The 7,070-nt window shown below is 46.6% G+C and overlaps 1 long non-coding RNA gene across 1 annotated transcript; it reads right to left on the reverse strand.

The window, feature by feature from the left end:
• Positions 1-901: 901 nt before the first annotated feature.
• On the reverse strand, positions 902-6,446 carry LOC116226805 (uncharacterized). Its single transcript, XR_004166409.2, has 2 exons — positions 6,360-6,446; positions 902-6,006 (listed from the first exon to the last, which is right to left on the reverse strand). It is a non-coding gene; the product is annotated as an uncharacterized LOC116226805 (long non-coding RNA).
• Positions 6,447-7,070: the final 624 nt, after the last annotated feature.

Genomic DNA, 7,070 nt, shown 5'->3' on the forward strand with positions numbered 1-7,070 from the left:
TGAGGTCACAGCCAGCCTTTCTCTGGGAAAAGGATGAGCCGGGGGGCTCTGGGAGGTTCCCCAGCCCTCTGCCTGTGGCACCCAGAGGAAGTGAGCTGCATTTCCTCCTGGAAATCACTCATTTCAGCACTTGGGTGGTCACACAAACAGTTCCCGTGTAAATTACAACATCAGAAAAAGTTAACAAAGCATAACATTCCATCTCCAGCTCGAGTACATTGGAATCGATTCATTTTCATGAGAAACGTGCTCATGCTTGGCACTAAATCCTTTCACTTTGCTTCCAACCAGCACTGCACACCCACATGCAGATGCTGTTTTTTTTTTTTTCTTCCTACAAGGAAGGTGAGGCATCAACGTGAGTTTCTCTACAGGCTTGTAGGAACAGAGGGACTGGTAGCAAAATGAGAAGTTATTGCAGCTAATGCCTTTACAAAAGAAAGTGATGAAATACACTGTTTATTGTGCTAGCAAATGCTAGGACATATAGGTCTATGTAAGCCATCCCTTGGAAGACCTCTCCACTGAACTGTGTGCAGTGACCCTTTTCTGTATAATTTATAGTAGCTGGTAGAAGCACCCTATAGATCCTACCATGCCATTAATTTATTTAGATTTTTGTTGTTGTTGTTTTTATATTTGAAGATCGTGTTATGAAGAAGAGCCAGTACACCACCTTCCATTTCTGCTTTATCCTTGTGGTGTTCTTCTTCCAAGCAAAGGAGACCACATCTTTTTCATCAGCCATCTGATTCTTACTCCAGGACATAGTCCACAAAGGAAGCTTACTCATGCTGAATGACCCGCTGTTCTTACGCACCGTTGAGAAGACCAAATGATTTGATTACACAAAATGTAGGAAGGTGAAAGAAAGAGATTAGGAATACAAAGTGTGCCAGAGATGATGCCATTCCCAGCTACTGCTTTGTCAGAATGGGGCTTTTCTTGGTGTGATGAATCTTGGCACTGATGGGGAAGGCAGCTTTATCCTTTTACTGAGCTGCTTCCAGAACTGCACATCCCGAGACCCAAGTAAACCTCCCAGTGACAACTTGGTGTCTTGCACATTCCTGTGCAAGTCTATATAGATACAGAGGAGGTGGCAAAAGAGTTAAGGAGATGCAAACTGATTTCAAATGCAAATACCAAGGCAACAGTTTGCATTAAAAATTAGCAGCTCTGAATGTCAGGGAAAGAGTTTCATAGGCGTCATCTGCCACCTTCCAGGCAAGGTATCCAAACGTGGGCAGGCCACTACTTCCAGAGAGCTGGGCTGGAAAGGGAGGAGATTTTGGGAAGGGTCTCCACTAGGTTCTGCAGGAGCAGTGACCAGGGGATCTCTGATTAGGGATCTCCCCCCTCTCCCTCCCACAGGACCCTCCAGGCACCTGGTTTGGGGGTGATGGGGTTCCCATGAAGGATTGCAATGGCAGATGTGGTCAGAGAGCCTTCTGGAGTCAGTAAGAGGGTGATTTGAAGGCTGCAGATTTGATGAGCAACAGGAAGAATGCTGGAAGGCTGCAGCTTGAAAAGCAGCAGGACAAACACACACCGGAGATGGGCCAGGATTCACATTGCTTTTGAAGGGGAAGGTCCCAGGGTCTTCTCTCAGACTCTGTCCTGATCATTTTCCCTCTTGTGCTTTCAAATCTCTTCTGCTCTCTATTTCCTTTTTTTCTTTTCTTTTTTTTTTTTTTTGGCCACAGAAATTCAGGTTATATAGAAAAAATAAACACAGCTTTCAAATGAAACTGAAGCCCGTGTTATCTCAACAGTTTCAGCCATCACTTGCCGAGTTCTGCAGGTCCCTTCCATCTGGTGTGCATTGCCAGCTCTCTAAATTGAAGTTCTAAACACACGATTCATTTTCTGTAACAGAAAACTTTATGAGCTGTTTCTAGCAGCTCCCTCTGACTGCCCTGTTCTTCTTAGCTGGGCAGGAGATAACAGAGCTGCTCCTGCCAGCTCAGGCCACCAGCAAGGCTGCTGATTGCTACAGGAGGCCCCTGGGTGCCACTGCACAATCCAACCCCAGCTGGAGTAACACCTGCAGGATGCTTTGCTTCCTTCTTGCTTCCTTTCAAAATTGTTACTCAGTTTTTGATTCCTTCAGTTTAGAACCTTGGCCACATCTGCAATCAGTAATAGTTGCAGCTGCTGTTGTTGCACACTGCATTAGCCATGCAGTTGTCTTTACAGAGAGGCAGACTTTCATGGAACTCTTTATAAAAAAAAGAATTTTCCTACTGAAGGAAGCCTGGAGGCACTGGATAACATTTTCTTCAAATTGTCCAATTAAAAACAAAGTGTCCAAGAGCTTATAACCAAAGCAGCTGTTAGCTCAAAATCTAAACCAATTATTTCTAAAATCTGCTCCTGATTGACTTATGCTAATGCACTATTTTATTATCATGAAGAACAGTAGCTTGCCCTGTGGTTTACCAGGCTAATAGGGTAGATAACATTTGTTTTGCATGTCCATGATAAGCACAGAGTTTTAATTGACTCAGCACATCATAGCATGGCAGCAACTGGGCAGGGCTCTGTGTCTGCAGCTCTACAGAGGGCACAGAACTTCTGCAGAAGCTATTAGGGCTTGTGCATGTCTTGTCTGCATGGGTAATTAATGAAATATCACAAGAAAAACACTTCTTTCTGTTCTAGCATCAAGTGCCCCATGTAAATCCTAAGGAAAGATTGCTTGGCTGCAGCTGGTGGTACTGGAGCTAATAGGAATTTAGGGCATCTACTCCTTCTCTATGCCCACCCTACTTCTCCAGAAGGCAGTACAGTGGAGATGTTTTTTATTCAGAGGTGAAGAGCAGACCTGCACGTTTGTCCCACTGACTTCTGCACATGCAGCTCATTAAAGGCTTTACAGAGACCCCTGCAAAGGAAGCAGCTTCTTACAACAGCCCCAGACAAGTGGAAGGTCTCCGTGCTGGGGAGGGCACACAGCAGCTTGAAGATTTCTTCCCAAGTCCTCTGGCTGTCTGCCCACCCATCCATGGGAAACAAAGCTTGTACTTTTCCTCCTATTTTGCCAACGTTACTGTAGATATTTTAGCCAAAGGCAAGAGAAAAGAACTGCTTTCTTCTTCTGTAGAAATTTATCTCCCCCCCCCTCCCCCCTTCTGCTTAGCACCAAGAGTACCTCACACAAAAACAATAACTGGAACTCAAGGACTTACCAGAACAAGAGTTTCCAATAATCTGTTGTCAGTGTTTTCAGACACCACATCTGTGAGCCGCCTAGACATTTCTTTGACCACACTTTACTACAACCTCCAGACTTTCTCCAAAAAGGAATTTGTCCATCTTCAGCAGATTCTGGCTGTATCAGACCCTGAGTTGTAGGATCTCCCAAGCGCACACACGCTCAGTGATGCTCACGAGATCAGCAGTCCATGCACACACCTCATGATGTACCTTGATGTACCACTGACTGTGAAGGAAGTGCCTGGTGTGGCTTTGCAGTGTCTCTTGCAAACCCCAGCTGTGTGGCTCTTGAGAAGGATGCTGGGTGTCCTACATGGCATGGATGAAGGGAGAAGATCTGGATGGGGATAGCATCAACCTCATATAGAGGCTGCTGGCCAATTGGTGCACTGAGAACATCAGTAAGAGAAAACCAGTGATCGCAGCTCCAGGTCCCAAAAACCTGAATAGGATAAAGAAATCACTCCAGAATACATCTCTTCACATTACAGAAGCAATTTCTGTTGCCTGCATTGCACTCCTGCCTACATCAGCAGCTCTGCTGTTCTGCCACAGAGCAACTGGAGAAAATTGCCAGGTTATAATCAAGATATTTTTCATGCGACTCCAATCACTAAATAGATCTGAAGGTCATGGGGTTGTTTTCCCCCCTCCTCCTCTTTGTAAAATCCATTTTGATACAGATCAATATCTGTGAAGATTGAAGGAGAAAACAAGCTTTGGGAAGCAGCCCCCACTCTTCAGAAGCAGTGCAAGAATGCTCCTCCCCAGCAGTGTGTTATTAGGAAACAAAGTTATCATTGCAGGCCAGAGCTGACTTCCCTTCTAAAGACATCTCTTCCCTTTCAGCAACTCATTTCTTCTCACTACAGCAAGAGGGTGAGCGGTGAATAAAGCTCAGCACCTGGCACATCCAATTCATACATTCCAAAGGGATTTTCCCCTTGCACAGTGCAGGACTGAGCTTCCACCCCTCCCCAGCTGGATTAGGCTGCCTTCTGATAATTGGAAATCTTGAAAGTGAAAGGAATGGGAAAAGTTCTTGCTTTCTTTTTTTCCTTCATCAAGTCTCCTGTCTTACAGTGAAGAGCCTGTTTAAGATTTACTCTTCGAAAGCCATCACACAGCAGATGAGATTCCCAGACTCTGCTCACAGTTCAGCTCTTTTTATCTCCCTTCTTTGTACTGGGCAGTGCTCAGAGCCTCCCCACATCCCTGTGCTTTTCCCAGGCCCCAGCACAAGCTCGTGGAAAGCTCTGCAGCTGGAGGAGAGCCTAAGCACTACACAGGAGTAGGAAAACATGTTTGGTGAAGGTGTCCTTTTTCTCTTGGCAAGCCCCCAGCCTGTCATAGCTGCTGCTTTGATATTTCAGAGAAAGCAACTTTGTACCCTCTTGGTACCTTAGAAGCATGCAGAAAATTGATCCATAAAAACTGCTTCAGTTCTTTTCTAAGCTGTCCCATTCCTATCTCAAACACTGTATCGATACCCATCGCACAGCATCTCTCTCAAAGACCATCTCCAGCCATTCCAACCTCACTTCATTAGGAAGAAAGGAAGTAAATAAGCTCTCAGGCAGCCCCAGCAGCTCCTGCCCTGCAGTGAGAGATGAATTGCATCTTTGCCTTTTATGACTAATGCAGAGTAATCACACGAAGACTTTACAAAGTGCCATACATCTTCAAACAGCTTCACGTCCATTAGCTAAATAGCACTGCTCAGTGCAAGCAAGCAATCATGCAAGAGGGGATAACAGTGCAGATCAGGGGGAGGGAAACAGATAACTGAAGCTATGAGGGAGTTTCATTCCCTTTTCCCAGCACTGTGTCAAATCTTTGTGTACATATAAAACGAGAACAGCCGCCGTTCTTTGCAGCAGCACAAGTGGGAGCAGACAGGACCAGTTCACCACCAGCACAGCGAGAAATGAGCGCAGCCACGAGCTACGGGCTCTGGAAACGAAGCTCCTGCACCCTCTGCTGGGAGCGGCCCGTGGGCGCACAGGCTGCCCAGACGCTGGAAGTTCGTGGAAAAGCACTTATTATATACCACGACAATACACCAACTTGCCACGGAATTCACATCTGTGAGGCTGAAGGCAGCGGTTTGCCGCAGCAAAACCAAGCGTGGCGTTCACCTGGGGGTGAGGATACAGGACTGCAGCTGCCTGCTGCCTTCCCTGAAAAGCACTGAGAAGGGAGCTTTGAATAACACTTCCAATACTACCAATTAATGACAGGATGAAACAGAAGTGCTATTCTTCTCCAGCTTTCACTCTCAGTTTGAAGAGCAAGAGGCCAGAGGATGCTAGTAGCCAAGTCTTGGGTGGCTTCCCACTCCTTCAGTTACAAGAAAACATTTTGCCCCGTGTAGGAAACCACTCTCTATGCATGTTTTTAATATATGCCCGGAATGCTGTTACAGCTCTGCAAAACAACAGAGAAGCTGGGAGACCTTTTAGATCTGAGCCCAGACTTTCCCCACACAGAAATGGAAGGGACAAAGCAGCGCAGCTTCAAGTCGTGTGCTGCTAAAAGGTTCTTCCCCGGGAATCCCTGCCAACTCCACTGCGTTTGTCCAGTTAGCACTTAATTACCATTACTGAGCAGTGGTCAGCGGATCTTAGGATCCTGAGGGACCCAGAAGCTCAGCGGGAAAAACCAGCAAATTAGTCCGCTCCCAATTAGGCGAAGAGCTCCGCTGCTTAATCCGAACAACCCGGAGGGATTCCCCGAGGAAATCCACGCTGCCCGCTCACCGCAGAGCACTAATGTAATTTTTTCCGGCTGTTAAAATAAACAAGCAAAGAGGCTCATTAGCGACACTTCATCACGTTGTCAGCCCCTGGAAGCAGAGAGGCTCCGCTCCAGCAGCAGAGCGCTGCAGTGGGCTCGTTCTGCCATCTAGGGTCCACACAGGGCATGGAAACTGCAGCCTAGAGCACACAACGAACGCGTGCGATAAATGCAACGTGCACAGTACACGCATGCATGCGGCAGCGCAACGCTCAGAGATGAGTTAATGCAGGTGGGCTTCGAGCTGTGCTGCTGCTTGACCTGCTGGCACCATCGGTTCCATCGGTACAGGAGCTATTTCATCTATAGCAGCTTTTTATCTGTTATCTCAAAGAACAACTTACCTCCGTGTGCTTGCTCTGACAAAGCCCCATTTGTGCATGGCACGGAGCTGGGGCTGCTCCACCGAGCCTTGGTGGATGTTGTTAATTGTTTAACGGCTTTTAATTAAAGCTGCTCTAATTGATTTATATTCACTGACTCCTTCGTGCTCTGATTTTAGTACGAGCTTCAGCTGAGTCAGAAAAAAAAAAAAAAATCACCACTCAGTGCATTTAACATTCGACTTCTAAAGAAGAAATCAAGACTTGAGATGTAGGATCTGTGCTGGTGCCTCAGCAGGGACAGCCAGCCCACAAAACATTGCCTTTGTGATGAAAAATGCAATCGAAGAGATACCTGAGAATATGAAACAAGTGCTGGGCCAACAGGAGACTCTCAGCACTGCTGTGGGAGAGGGGCACAAAGGAAGTGGAAGTATTCCTTCTCAGCTGTGGCACTGAATAGTCAGGGCGATGAAGTGTGTCAGTGCAGCCAAGGCTTTTATTCACTGCAACATCAGGAAAGGTGCCATTAAGGGCCTGCACCCAGCCTTCTGTGCAGAATGGGGCTGACTCAGCTGACAGATCCAAAGGGGGAAGGGATGGGGCGTCTGCTTGTTTTCTTTAACATCTAAATTTGTGGATTTGAAATACAACCTTGCTGTTTTTCAGTTGCAGCCTCCCATTTGGAGTCTATCAAGGGCAAGGAGAGAAAAAATCACTCGTGTTTTGTGT

The sequence above is a fragment of the Phasianus colchicus genome, chromosome 17 (genome assembly GCF_987193195.1).
Source record: "Phasianus colchicus chromosome 17, bPhaCol1.hap1.1, whole genome shotgun sequence".
Taxonomy (NCBI): domain Eukaryota; kingdom Metazoa; phylum Chordata; class Aves; order Galliformes; family Phasianidae; genus Phasianus; species Phasianus colchicus.